Source organism: Meles meles, chromosome 3, assembly GCF_922984935.1.
Source record: "Meles meles chromosome 3, mMelMel3.1 paternal haplotype, whole genome shotgun sequence".
Lineage (NCBI taxonomy): Eukaryota > Metazoa > Chordata > Mammalia > Carnivora > Mustelidae > Meles > Meles meles.
Window position 1 is genome coordinate 84,471,117 of NC_060068.1, and position 15,393 is coordinate 84,486,509.

Sequence of the window (15,393 nt, forward strand, 5' to 3'; positions counted from 1 at the left end):
GGTTGAGGGGGCGGGGTGAGGTAGAGGGGAACATATTTGAGGAATTCCTTTTTTCAAAGATTTTTTTTTTTTGCCCCTTCCAACATTTTGTTTAAGAGAAAATGAGATGTCTATCTTCTGTTTCCTTATTTTTTTTCAGGAAAGCAAAGGGTTGTTGACTTCCTCCCTCTCCCCTCCCTTCCTTCCTTCTTCCCGAAGGTACTCATCTGAGAAAAAGAGAACGAAGTATTGTTCCTGTTCTCTTTCTTAAGTCATTTGAAACATTGTCCCTGCGAGTTCTTTAAGTTCCCTGAAATCTGTACACAAGAGAAAGAGGGAGAGAGAGAGGGAGAGAGACAGAGAGAGCAAGGGATCAGGTAAAGCACTGGGGCTGCTGCAGCCATTCAGACTCAGGAGCTGGTAAGTTACCCATGCAATCATTTCTACTTCCATTTCAATGTCCTTGGGATGGATACTGCTGTGGGCACCTCCAACAGAAAATACCTTGCTGGGTATAATCCTTAATCAAAAGGTATGACTGATGGGTGGCCCCGGATTTAAGCTTATACTTTTTTTTTTTTTTTTTTTAAGAGGATACTGATGTTCTGCAGAGCTGAGGCCGGCAGAACTAGAAATAAAATTGCACTGGGGCTGAGGAGGACAGTGTGTTAAATCTGATTTGGGGTACAGATAGCATGGCTGGGTTAGCCTGGAGCCACTGGAGTGTGTGATCTGTCTTACTGGAGGGTTCAGTGTTCCTCGGTGCTATGTCCTGGGAAACTTCGGAGGGTGTCTGCTAAGGACTGTGGTTTGCGCTAGGGCTTTTGTTACTTTTTGTCTGGATTGAGGGTGGCCTTCTCTTGTTCTTTTCTTTCCATTCAAGACCACCCTTCCCCACAAAAGAATGTTAAGTTGTAAGTGTTATTCTGCATCACTGAGGCTGGAGGAAAAAGAAACGAATGTCACTTTGAATTTTACTGCATGCTTATGTGTTCAGTTCCCACATGTGGACTGAGTGTAAATTTATTACCCCTGTCAATGGAAGATGTCACCCGCCACATGAAAGAAGGCAAAGATTTTGGGGCATATAGCTTTAGTTTTGGAAAACAACATGTGGCTAGAATAGGATAAAGACTGATCTCTTCTGACAGGAGGAGCGAAAAACTAAGCTACAGACGCGATCGAAAAATACTCACCCAGCTCCTGGTTTTCCAAGCACCAGATAGAACAGAGCAAACTGGTCAAGCTTAGGCAGACAACTAGTTTTTAAAAGTCTAACTTGCTTCACTTAAACTTGTCAGAAAGGATAATGTTACCAAGAACTCATCATGGCAAGCCATGAGGGAGTCAAGAGCACACTGTCAAAAATAGGCCAGCAAGGTCACTCGGAAAGACTATATATAATTACTAATATTAGCCATTTAATTCAGAGAGGTGTTGAGTGGGTGAAATGCAAAGATCATGCAGTTTTTTAAATATTCATTTCTATAAAACTTAGGGAAAGAAGTAACCTAGAAAGTGAAGAGTATGCTAAAAACAACCAATCTCTCATTTATAGATTAATTTGGTCAGACTGCATATGAACCACAACCCAGTAATTAATCTTTACTCAAAACTGAGCCATCATCTTAATGAGACTGAGAAAATGTGCTGCCACCAGGCTGTAATGGACATTTTGTTCCATTAGTCAGATTTCTTTTTTCTTCTCCTTTTTTCAAGAGGCTTTCCTTATGAGTACTGTAAAATGAGCAATGTAAGACAAGCATGATTAGCATTTGTGTGCTTCAGGATGCAAAATTATTCTAATAACACTTGAAAGGGGCTTCCAGCCACCCCATTTCATAGATCTTTGGGTCAAAGGCTAGCTAGGATTGACTGACTTGGGCATTTTGCACCTTTTGTCAGCAACTGTGACCCCAGGAGAAAACTCTGGGTTGTGATCTCGACTCGCTTCTTTCGGTTTCATTTTTTCTTGATAACATACTCAATTTTGTGCTTAATTAGAACAACATAGAATGTTCTACAGTTTGGTTATTGAATAAAAGCCTCAGATGCAATACAGTATGACAAAAAATGATGGCAGGGTCACCCTGTCTGAAGACAAGTAAGGTAAAATGTGGGTATGATGCCAATGGCGCAGAAAACATGCTAGAAAATTACTTCTAGCATGCGTCTTCACTGTGGCCCGAGGTTAAGGAGCTCGGGATATGTTCTCTTCTTTAGAAGAAAAAATACGGATTATTTCCATTTAAGTTGTTAAGCCAGTGCAATGAGAATATTAGTTTGATGCTGGGACAAAATATTCATCTACCTAAAGAGAAAAGCCATTTAGTCTAGTTGCTACCAATCTGTCTCCTCTCAACTCCAAGGAGTTGGCACTTATGGAAACTTCCACTATGTGATTCTTCTTTGGGGTCATCAGAGGCTCTTTCGTGATATCATCAGGGGAACTCCTGCTCGGAATGATTCAGAATTTGATGCAAAGAAGATTTTGTTAATTTATTTGGGTCAAAACTATGCATCTAATTACAAATTTGTCAAATAAGTGTTAAATTATGTTAGGATGTGTCCTGTAGGTTTTCGTGCTGCAATGTGAATCAAATTAGAGCATCAAAAGCACGGACTTTGTTGTCCTACAAATTTGGGTTTGAATTCCAGCTTTGTCACTTGCTGACTATGGGCCGGACTTAGGACAGGTTGTTCACCCCCCTAAGCCTCAGTTTCCTTAAGTATAAACCTGCATCCATGTAATAGACTTGTGAGGATAAAATAAGATTATGTATATAATGCAATCAACCTTGGCAATTATGGACAATTCATGGCAAGTAGCGGGAGTCAATCAATACCAGCTGTAATTTTTTAAATTTTCATATGTTACTTAAGGATACTGTATTTTTTTAATGTGGTGAATAGAACACTTATTCTGTAATTTGTCATCATTATCTTTGGTCAATACGTGACAGGGGTCTATCAGAACAAAATTCCTCTTCGTAGCTTTAGAGTTGGGCCCACATTTAGTGAAGGTATCCTGAACCCCAAATTCTTGTAAGATAAAGGAAGACAGAGCTGAATGTTTTGATGTTCATTTCCACTCATGGCAGAAACACCAGATTTAACCTCATTAAAATGCCGGCTGTGTTCAACAGAGCTCGATGCAGGGGAAAGGTTGCCCTAGAATAAAAGTTTTCAGCTTAGATGAGTGTTTGAAGAGACTGCAATTATACTGTAGATGTTCCATTCTCCCTTTCACCTACTTCCCCAAACCGCTGAGCTCTGTGTCGTTGGTGACCTTTTCCCTGGCCATGGAGGGCTGGAGACACGTTTTTTTGGAGACCATCGTGGCAGTACCATGACTCAGCCACAGAGAAAGGACTTGAAATGACATGTTGTCTCCCTAGTGAGGGCGGCACCCTTGGTGATCTCTCTCCCTAAACATTTTCGTAAAAAGCTACTTAACTTCACGTGGATAATAAGAACACCATTATCACCATAGTGTGTGTAGGTGGCTGGAGGTGGGTGGGGGGTGTGGTTCATCCAACTGCTGTTTTTCTCTCACTTTAAACTTTAAAACATACATGCTGATTAATTTGTCAAGTAATAACGATACTTTAGCTTAGGTCTTGGTTAAACTTCCCTCTCTACTTTCCCGAAGAAAACGTACAACCACAACAACAACCAGAAATCTGTCACTTACAACGTGAAACTCTGAGATTCTTTTGTTGGATTTCTGATACAGTAAAGACTTGTTTGAACAACTTAATCTTTGGAGAGCCACCTGAGGTTGGGTTGTTGCGCAGTTCATACTGCGCAAAAGGTACCTTCAAATGTGACTTCAGCATAATAGAACAAGGAGCAGACTGGAGTCACAGCACTTGGGTTCTGTTCTCGTCTGACCTCCACCATTCCCTGAATGTGTCACCTGGAAGGTTTCTTTACTTGCTTGGACCTCAGTTTTCTTGTCTCCAATATGATGAATCAAACAAAATTGGTGATTCTCAGGGTGGTCTGTGTGGGTTCAGTGTGCATCAGAATTTACCTGGGTGCTTGTTTACATACACTCTTCTCCCCTGCCCACTGCAGTGGGTGATCTGTGAGATATGATACTGACATCCTATGATTTTCTAAACAAATGGTTTCTTGTTCTGTTTTCTTCAGGATTGCACTGACATTAAATAAAAATGTATGTTTTAAGTGGAATTCCTATTTGGCATCACATATTTTCTCCAGAAATTAGTTTTCAATTGATCAATTGTAATTCTAGAAGCTGTTAGTCTTATAAAGTAAGAAATATGCTAGCCAAACAATTTGTTGAGACTAATCAGAATTCTATAACCATATATAAATCACAAAAAGAGCAATTGCTTAGGTGTATAAATATTGTAATATTGCCTGCATAGCATTTTTTGATTTATGCATTTCTATAATATTTTCCTCTTACAGTGAGCATGCATTGTTTATTTAGTCAAGAAAAACAGACACTAAATTTTTCTATTCAAGTTTTAAAAATTATTTCTAGTTTCAATCTCATAGACTTTTTGATTTGTTTTTACATTTTGACAGTGTGTGTTGCCAAGCTTATTTCAGACATCAGATTCTCGTCCCTAAGTTAGTGGTGACACGGAGAGGCAAAAGAATGATACTGGTGTTTGAAAAACCAGCGCACGCAAGCCATGTTAAATCTGCTTTAATTATAAGGAAAACCTGCAACTTAAAGAAGAAATCGTTCTGATTTTCTTGATTTTGTTTCTACCTAAATCACTCAGTTTTTTTTCTCAAAGTTTATACCTAATTAAGTGGAGTAGCAAGGGACGCAGCTCTCCATCTGATTGGAACAGAGAGACAAGAGAGACGCAACAGCGCTCTTAAAAGCAGCTAGCCTAATAATGGCTGTTCGCTTTTGACCATTCAAATAACAAACATTTGGGGGGAGAAACAAAGACATTCAGATAAAGGAATAAGAACATGTCATCATCAGGAGATACGTGTCAGATAGGAGTTCACCAGAAAATAGGCATGATGAGGATAGGGACCTCATCTGTTCACTGCAATGCGCTCAGGGCCTAGAAAAGCACATGGCATCTAACAGCTGCACAATAAATATCTGTTGAACAGATAACTTCATACTTAAATGGGCTGTAGAGTGAAATATGCTATGTTTATGTAAAGCCAAATGCAGTAGCTAGTAAGTAAAAAAAGTTCATCAAACTTTTTTAGGGTCTAGGCGATGGCAAACTGCCAGCCTGACATATTTCTTCCCCGCCTCAATTGACTGCAATTGTGGCTTGTTCCACCATTATGTGCGTGGCGCTGCTATACTTATGTGTATTAATGTGTCATCTCGGCAAGGGCCCCACCTGCTCGCTCGTGGGAGATCAACATTTCTCAGATCCACAAAGAAGACTGTTGGCCGCATTTTATTTTCCATTTGTTTTCTGGGCAGATGATGGGTTAGCAAATTGTTTTTGGAGAAAGAAAGAGAGAGAGAGAGAGATGGTTTGTTTTTCCTTGGCTGGAAGAGCCGGGGGCCAGAATTCAGCCTTGTAGGAAATGCTCAGGGCTCTCTGTTTTTTTATAGGCAGGGTTGTAAATTCAAGTAAAGGGATGTCACTTGGGCTGAGTTTACACAAACATGAAGGGGTGAATTCAGGGAGGGAAATGTGATCTCCTTGTGGTACACAACACCCTTTCCTTTATATAAGCAGGCAGTAGAGATGATCAAATGGACAAACACAGGACAGAGGCAGATCTGTACTTCTTTGGCCAATTTAAAGTATAAATATAAATATAACAACAAGGCGCTCATGGGGTCCAAGGTTTCTGTCATTGGCAGAAGAAACTGAAAAAGCTCTTTCTGTTCACACTGATAAAGCCAAGGACCAGAGCACACAAAGGCAATTTTGATCCATGCTATTTTCCTGTAATATGTTACAGCCTCACTTAGACCTCATTCTATGATGGCCACAGATCTAAAATGGCAGAATGAGCACCACCACCACCACCACCACCACCGGCAACATTTAGAGAGGAGTCATTCCCAAGTTTGGAGCCTGCTAAGAACTGTATATACATCATTTCACCTTGCCTTCCCATTCTAAGAAGTTAGTGCTTTCTTGCTCTCAATTCGGAAATGACGAAGGACAATCACCTTGTTTAAGAGATAAACTAGAGAAAGTAAGTGATTTACTCAAGGTCACTAAATTGACGTTGCTTGTGTCAGGTTTCTCATTAAGGAGAAAAAGTTATCTGCAGCTAATAATATTTTTAAAAAATTACGTATCCCTGAAGGTAGTGCTCCTCAGATGTAGTCCAAGGGTCAATAGCGTGGCATCGCCCAGGAGTCTGTTAGAAAAGCACAACCCCCAGTTCCGTCGCAGACCTCCTGAATCAGAATCAGTATCTCAACATGACCTCCATGGGATTAAGATACACATTCAAGTTTGAGCAGCACTATATTAGGGGTTTGGCCTGTTGTATACGGAGTGATTTCAGAATGTAGGTCCCTGTTCAAAAAAGTTACAAAGCCATTTGTTAACCTTGACTTTATCTGAGACAACAGAACTCCTTCCTGGAGAGTGATTACAGTAGTTATTGGACAAGTCTTGAGTCTATGCAGCTCTCAGCTACATTAGGCATGATTTTTATGGTCTCACCAAGCAGGTCAACTCCACACCAAGGGACCCTGATAATCTCAGAGAGATAGGTCTGGGGTATTGTTTTTCAAGTGGGTTCTGAGCACCAAACATCAGAATCACCTGGCACAGATTTCTAGGCCTTCCCCAGATCTAATGAACCTGGGGAGGGGGCCAAGTGTCTGCCCACTCCATAAGCTACTAGCTCAGGATAAGGAAGTCCCATGAGAGGTAGTAACAAGCATTTGGGGTGACATCAGCCCCCGAAGACATACAGCTTTTGAAAAAAAATTGAAAAAAACTTTTAAAGAAACCATACCAGAGAGAGTAAGCTTAGAGTCCTTCCAGGAAGAAGAGGTGTTCTACCAGCTTCTTCCATTAACTGCTAGGGAATGGGGACAAGAAACCCTGCTACCTGCCTTGAGTCTGCCTCAGGGAAAAGGATGGGAGCCTCTGGGGTCTCCAGCATCACTGCCAAGGAGCAGATGCCAACACACACACCTCACTCTGCCCAGTTAGAAAACTTCATGGAAAGAATCCTTAAAGTTTCCTTTTCATTGGGACTCACCGTTCTGTCTTGGAACAGAAATCAAGAGGAGGTATTGTTGGAGGGGTGGGGAAAGGAAGCAGGGCCGGAAGAGAGTGAGGGAGAGGACCGGAATAGCCTCTGGTTTGCTTCGTCCAGGCCTCTGCCTGGATGGAGATGGTGGCTTCTCCCCCTTAATCAAGGCCCTCTGGCCTTCTTCCACAGGAAGTGCAGGGAGACGGAGAACTTCACGTTTTCAGCTCTGTTTTATGGAACACCCACCGCAGTACACCACCACTTTGTTTCTGGCTGTTTTTCTAGTTCAGGCAGTTTTCTTCCCCACAGCACAGTGGATCCTCCCACCCCCAGCAAACCCTCCCTCCACTGGAGGATTTTTTCAGTCAAGAAAGAAAGATAAAGATCTTCCAGCATTATCATATATATATACACACACATATATATGTATATATATCTTTTACTAAATATATATTTTACTAAATATATACATATAGGGAAAATATAGAAATACATATAATATACTAAATATATATATCCAGGTGCTAATGAGAACAATTTTAAGGTGCTAATGAGAACAATACTTAATCCATCAAGATGGACCTCCTGAAATACTAGACCTTGAACTTTTAGGGTGAGGAACATTCAAAAAGTTCCACACAGTTACTCCTAGGTATGTGCAGAATCTCTCCTTCTGCCAGGTTTTTTTCAGAGAGGTTAGTAAGGAGGGACTATTCCAAGCACCATCTTTTCTGATGCTCAGGAGACATCTAGCAATGCAGCAAGCAAGTCAGTGGTTCCTCCAACTTCGTCCACAGTGTTCCTGTCACCCAGTCCCAACTCGGCACAATGACCCATCTCTGGCTCTATTTAGGTCCCCAGGGAGAGTTCTTATCTCCTGACAGCAGCCCAGGCCCCAGGTTTAAGCAGCCATGCTGGAGAGGAGTGGAAAGCCCTGTTTGGAGACAAGACGGTACAGCCTAGTACTATGTCATTTTGAAGAAGGAAATCCTATCTAGTGCATCTTTACAACCTCTAAGGGCTCAGACCCCCCCACTCTTTACAATGGCTTACACTGGCTCCTTTGTGTTCCTTCTGACCCTTCTAGGAGAGCAATTTTGGCATCACATATTAATCCATGAAGCTGGGAAGGACCTTAAACCATGAGCATATCCCACCACAGAATGATTAGGACATAAAGTGACAGACTTGTTTTCTCGACCACTATGGATTTTGGAGTGGGCGGATGGGGGGTTTGGTTTACTTAATAAAGAGCGACTTCTTCTGTTTATGGCACAGAGGATTACACACATGTATATAAACATACACACAGAGAGACGCAGCCTATCCCAAATCATTGGTTGTTCTAGAAAGAAACCATAGATTAGTACCAATTTATTTATTTGACTCAAAAATGTAGTTATCTGATTATTAATCACCTAGACTTCCAAACAGACCTTCCATCCCAATTATATTTTCCTTATAGGGATATTAAAAAGAGTTTGAATTTTGTTAGCTAGTAACAGCAGGAGAGAAGGTGAGAAAGGACGTTAAGTGTTATTGCAAGCAATTCTTAAAGGCTTTCATTCACTAATTGTCATTTTGAAGACACAAGGAACACAGGACAGAAGTAGTCAGAGAATAGAGGACTGAGTGTGCTTATTAACACATGAATAGATGACAGATCAGTATGCCCAAATGCATATGGGAATTTAGTATATGACAAAAACAGCATTGCATATCAGAGGGGAATGCTGAATTAAAAATTAGAACATTAAAAATAAGAAAAAATGAGAGATTCATTTTTTGAATCTCAGAGTAGGGAAAATCTGGTTTTACCAAGAAGCCTTAACATTTATTTTATCACTTAAAACATTTTATCACTTTAAATAAAGGGCTTCTATAGGGCTAAAACTCAGTTAATAAGGTCAAAAGACAAATACAAAACTGGGGGAAACTTATAATGTGTATCACAAGGAACATAATATCACAAGAAATGGGCAAATGACATGAACTACATTTCACATAAAATGAAATATAGTTGTCTCTAAAATTTATGAACAAAAGATACTTATCCTTCTTCCTAATAAGAAAATACAAATTAAAACTATGAGATACTATTTTCTACCTGCTTGATGAAACATTTGTTAGCATATTTGTTTCTGGGGATTTGGCAAGTATTGTCATGCATCTGATGCAATAGTGAGCTAGCAAAACTTAACTGTAGGGAGCAATTTGGTAATGTCTACCAAAATGTAAAACCGACTTCTCTTGGAATTAACCCTACAATATATGTATAAGATGCAAAAAGACATTCCTACAATGGAACATATTTGCCAGGGTAATATTTGAAATAGGGAGAAAGGAGTTTAAGAAGCATAACTGTCCATTAATAAGGCACTGATTAAATTAAGCACAGTATGGCTACAGAATGGAGTATTATGCAGTCCTAAAAAAGAATGAATAGAATAAAGTCCAGGAATGGATTCTGGGTATATACTCAACTGTGACAAATGTGTAAAGGTAATGCAATGAGGGAAAGACAATCTTTGAAACAAATGGCACTGGAAAAACTGCATATCTGTATGCAAAAGTAAGCCTGATCTTAGGCTCTTACTTCAAACCATACACATACATTAACTAAGAGTAGATCATAGACTTAAATGTAAGAGTTAAAATTATAAAAAATTTTAAAAGAAAATGTAGGAGAAAATCTTTGTAACCATGGTTAGTCAATGATTTCTTAGTTATGACATAAAATGCACAAACAATACATGAAAAAAGTAATAAATTGGACTTTGTCAAAATCAAAAACTTTTGCTGTTTAAAAAAAAAAGGACACCATTAGAAAAATAAAACAAGTGAGGAGAAAATAAACAGAGCTGATAAAGCCCTTGTTTCCAGAATATATAAAGAACTCTTAACAACTCAAGAATAGGACAAACAACCCAATTAAAAGCTGGGCAAATATTTTGAATAGATACTTAAACCCAGAAGATATATAAACAGCAAATAAGCACATGAAAAGATATGTAATAGCAATAAAGAAAATACAAATTAAAACCATGATGAGCTATAACTACACATCCAGTAAAATGTCCCAAACCAAAACGACCGAAAATACCAAATGTTCTTGAGGATGTGCAGAAACTAGGCTCTTATCCACTGTGGGATAAGACAGGTGGGAATGTGACAGGGTACTGCCAGTTTGGGAAACAGTTTGGCAGTTTCTCAAATAGTTAAATCTATACTTACCATGCAACCCAGCAATTCTACTTCTGGGCAACTACCCACTAATAATGAAATCACATGTCCATATAAAAGACTCGCACACAAATGTTCACAGCATCCTTATTCATTTACCCCAAACTGGAAACAATTCAAAGGTCAATCAGTGGGTGAGTAGAGAAACAAAAGGTGGTAGATCTGTGCAGTGGGTACCTCCCAGCCATGAAAAGGGACTACTGCTTTGTGCAATGACGTGGTGAATGTCAAAAAACTGCTTGCTAAGGAAAAGAAGCCAGACACAACAGTATTCAAGGAGCCAGATGTAGAACAAACATGGAATGATTTCATTTATTTGAAATTTTGAAAAACAAAAGAATCTAGAGAGAGGAGAAAGTAGCTGAGTATCTGACAGGGGCTAGAAGTGGAAGCTGGAAGTGACTGCAAATGAACATCATGGAACTTTCTGGAAGTAATGAAATTATTCCAAAAGTGGGGTTTGGTAATGATTGTACAACTACATAAATCTTCTAAAACTCATCACATTGACACTTAGAAATGTATGTATTTTAGATTATGTAAATTACATCTCAATAAAGCTGTCAAATTTGTGAAAGAAAAAAAGTGAGGAAGTTCTGTACATTGTAATAACGGAGCAACCTCCAACCTGTACACCTGCCAGTGTACATAATGCTACCACTTTTATTTAAAAAAAAAAACAACAAAAAAACAAAAGTATATTTTTGGTATGCAGAGAATATCTCTAAAAGGATACAGTACTCCAGCTAATAGAATTTGCCTTTGGGAACAAAACAGATGAACATAGGGGAAGGGAGGGAAAACTAAAGTAAGAGGAAAACAGAGAGGGAGGCAAACCATAAGAGGCTCTGAACTCTAGGAAACAAACTGAGGGTTGCTGGAGGGGATGGGGGCAGGGTAGAAGGATGGGATAGCAGGGGGATGGGCATGAAGGAGGGCACTTGAAGTAATGAGCACTGGGTGTTATAGGCAACTGATGAATCACTGACCTTTACCACTGAAACTAATGATACAGTATATATTAATTAAATTTAAATAAATCAGTTAACTAATTAATTATAATTTTTTAAAAAGAATTTACCTTTGGGCAGGTGAGTGTGATGGCTGGGGTAGGGGAAGGAATGTAAAGGAAACATTTTCACTGAATATCCTTTTGTACTCAATCAAAACAAATGAGAAGAGAGAGGAAGAGGGAGAGAGAGGGGAGCTGTGAGTCCCACACCAGCTCCATGACTGTGGGCAACTGTCTGAACCTCTGTTTCCTTATCTGTAAGATGAAGGGGTTGGACCAGTTGGCTCTTCTGAGGATGCTTCTGACTTTTCAAGTTCTGTATTTGGAGAATTTCTTTAGGGATGATCATCTCACATCTGTCTACATTCTTGCTGCCAGCTTGTCACGGACTATCACACAAAGAGCCACGACCCAAGGCTTTGTTCTTTCTTGCTCAGGTGCATCTCAGTGTATCAGGTCCCCATAGTCTTGGCAACATGGAAAATATGGTTGTTAACCAGGGTGACAAGGCATCCCACCAAGCACATACGTGGGGAAGGAGTGACAAGACAAAACAGAGGAGTGCTCACAACTCATGTTGTAGGGTGACTGCTTGAAGTCAAGTCCCAGCCCTCTTGCCTGCCAGCGGTGTGGTAATAAACACATTGATAGTTCTAATTTCTTCATCTGCATGGCAGATATAAAACAGCTCCCCCCCTTAAGGTTTACTGTGGAGAGTAAGAGTGATAATTCATGTAATTGCTTAGTATAGTGCCTGCCTAATGGTAATATTTAATAAATATTAGCCCTTCTAATTATTAATCTGAATTCCCCTACTCATGGGACCCACTTTCCTGGCAGTGGAGGGAGGATTATCAAGCTGCATACTCACTAATATCATGAGCTGGGAGTTTGGGGGTGATGGAATGGCTTGTTTTTTTTTTAAATCCAAGAACCCAAATGGAGATACAAGAGCCATTTCTGCTGCCCCCAAGCCAGTATCACTGGGGGAAACTTCTAAGGTTACATCCCTGGAGTCGATTATATCCATGTGATGAAGGCAAGCTGCAAAGAGACTGACATCGGGCTGGGGGGTCGAGCCTCATAAGTTAGAGAGCAAGTTTCCATATGCATGATAAAAGTGCCTTAATTACACTTGGACCAGAAGATCATCAAATATTAATATCTGGGCCATCACATAACCTCCTTGCCATGGTAGCCATTCAATAAATGTGAGTTGCGGCTTCCAAGCAAATCAAACCAAACATCTTCCGTCACCGTGATGTGCACAGGCTCATGGTCCCCAACTTCAGTCTCAGTGCCACACAGCAAGGGCGGTATCTAAACCCGGACAACTTGGGGTCCCTGTAACTTTGTCTCAGCCACAGATAGTGGCTTGAACCTCACAACAACAAACTGATAGCTTTCAAGTGAACTAAATGTCTCCTGTTTATAATCATGTGATCGTGAATTGTGATCGTGAACCCCTTTTGTGTACACTCCCTGCCTCATACATTACCATGTCACATTCTAGAACTAGGTTCCAGAAGGCATACTTTACTTTAGGGGGTTGCCCAGCTCATATGTATCTGTTCTGCTTAACTACATCGGAACCATATTGGTTAGGGACTGTGGTTTTAAGCATTTTGGTCCCCTCCAGAACAAGGGCCCTCCAAATTTCTGCTGGCCTCACATTAGTTCTCTCTGAGATCCCCCAGGAAAGCTCTTATTATTCCCACTTTAGAGATCGGAAAACTGAGGCTCAGGGAAGAGGAACAACTGGCTGGAGTGCTACAGCTCTGTGGACTCCAGGGGGTCTGGGGACTGAAGGAGGCAAGGAATCTGTATTTAGATGTCAAGGCTTAATGTTTGCATGCAGACTAAACAATGTTGCGAGTGTGTATGTAACTCTGCTTTTCCAATCTAATTGTATTAGGGTAATTAATAAAATATAAATTAATTTGAAGAGGTTACTGAACTCTTTGGGTTATTTCATATTTTTTTCTAACTTATTGGGGATATGAGTTTATTTTTATGATTTGCAATGAGAATCCTCATGCTGAGATGCCTAGGAATCACTGCAGGAGACCAAAACCAGGATTCACTAATAAAATGAAGGGAGGTACTTGGAATAATTTAGGTCTCTGGTGGCAATGAGTTTTCATTCTTAAACTACTACCTAGAACCAGTTTGTGTATTTGAAATAAGTCTAGAAAGTGTTTGGAAGTATGTGTCATTACTGTTTAATTTCTTCATCTAACAGCTGTCTTAAAAACAAAACAAATCAAAACCCTGGGATGCCTGGTGGCTCAGTCAGTTAAGCAGCTGCCTTTAGCTCAGGTCATGATCCCAGGGTCCTGGGATCAAGTCCAGCATTGGGCTCCCTGCTCTGTGGGGAGCCTGCATCTCCCTCTGCCTGCCATTTCCCCTGCTTGTGCTCGCTCACACTCTCTCTCTGACAAATAAATAAATAATATTAAAAAAGAAAAAAAAAGTCCTGGTTCCTTTCCTTTCTATCTGTGTGACCTTGGGCAATTTGCTTAACCTGTTTGTGTCCTAGTTTCCTCATTGGTAAAATGGAGAATTTTACCAATTTTACCTCACACAATGCTGGGAGAGTCACATGAGCTAATGCATGTGACATCTTTCACGCATTCTTGACACACAGCAAACACTCGACAAATATTATGGTTGTGTTAGGCACCACTTGCCACTGTTTTGGACACATAGTTGGGACTTGGACATTTTTGGAATGAACAATGAGTAACTGAAAATGTGAAATTGGAAGAGAGGGCAATTCTAGATATGTGATTCCTCATCTACATTTCCTTCATCCCAGGACAGCTGCTTTTGTGCAGATGACCTGTTGAGGGGTTTTTGCTTCAGGGAGCTCCAGCCAGCCCACCTGGTTCCTCAGACTTCACAAGTCTCTTGAATTTAGATGCCCCAAGACATGTGTGGAAGGGATCGGGCAGAGAGAGCCGGCCTTAGAACCCAAGTGCAGGCTATATTCCTCTTGAAAGACTGTAAGAGGAAACAAGACCAGTAGACCTTCTAGATAGGAGAGAAGCAATGCTTTCTTACCACAAACCAAAATGCTGAGGACCACAGTTAGAAGAGGGTCAAAGGAAGTTAAAATGAACTTTCATAGCAGGCTCAGTGTTTATCTAGCTTAAAATTTCACTTCCAGATTGTCCCATGGACAGTTATTTGGCTTCTTTACATAAATAATCTTGGAGCCTAACAGAAAGAGGGTTTTTGGTTTTGTTTTGGTGTTTGCAAAGGGAAGTGTTGAACGAAGGTAGAGGTAAAACACCTGTTGCTAGACTTTAAAAGATGGGCTGCTCTGAGTTTCAGTGCTGGCTGACATGGCTTTCTCTCTCTCTCTCTCTTTTTTTTTCTTTTCTTTTTTTAGAGCGGGTGGGGAAGGGCAGAGGGAGAGAGAGAATCTTAGCCAGTAAGCCCAGTAAGCCCAGTGTGGAGCCCACAGTGGGACTCAATCTCACAACCCTGAGATCACGTCCTGAGCTGAAATCAAGAGTTGGACGCTTAACTGACTGAGCCACCCAAGGCCCCTGACATAGTGCTTTTTACCATAAGTCTCAGGCAGATGGGCCAATGAAGAGACTACCAGCTTTTCAAAATTGGCTGCTTTTTTTTTTTTTTTAAGACCAGCCAGTAATAATCCTAGCAGTTACCGCTCCGTGGCTGTCCCATGTGGGCGAGGATCTGTGCTGGTGCTGTGGACACTAAGGTGAATGAAAGCCAGCTGGATTCTTTCAGAAGTTGCCAGGAAACTAACGGCTCTATGAAATGGAGATGAAGTCTTCCCCATCACCTCCATCCACTGGCCCTGTTTCTGCTCACATAGCAGACCACATAGGGACCACACAGAACAATCATTCTTCCACGTATCAGCTGTTTGAAATATGTAAACCTACGTTACCCAGCCCCAGGCCTCCAGCGTACCTCCTTCATAACCCACAGGT

General features: G+C 40.6%; 1 protein-coding gene across 1 annotated transcript in view; it reads left to right on the top strand.

Moving 5' to 3' along the window:
- Window positions 1-275: 275 nt before the first annotated feature.
- The window catches only part of ZNF366 (zinc finger protein 366), a 68,521-nt gene continuing 53,403 nt past the window's right edge, over window positions 276-15,393 (top strand). Inside the window, exon 1 of the mRNA XM_046000818.1 lies at window positions 276-399. The gene's annotated coding sequence lies outside the window, so the exon portion shown is untranslated. The remainder of the gene's footprint in view (window positions 400-15,393) is intronic.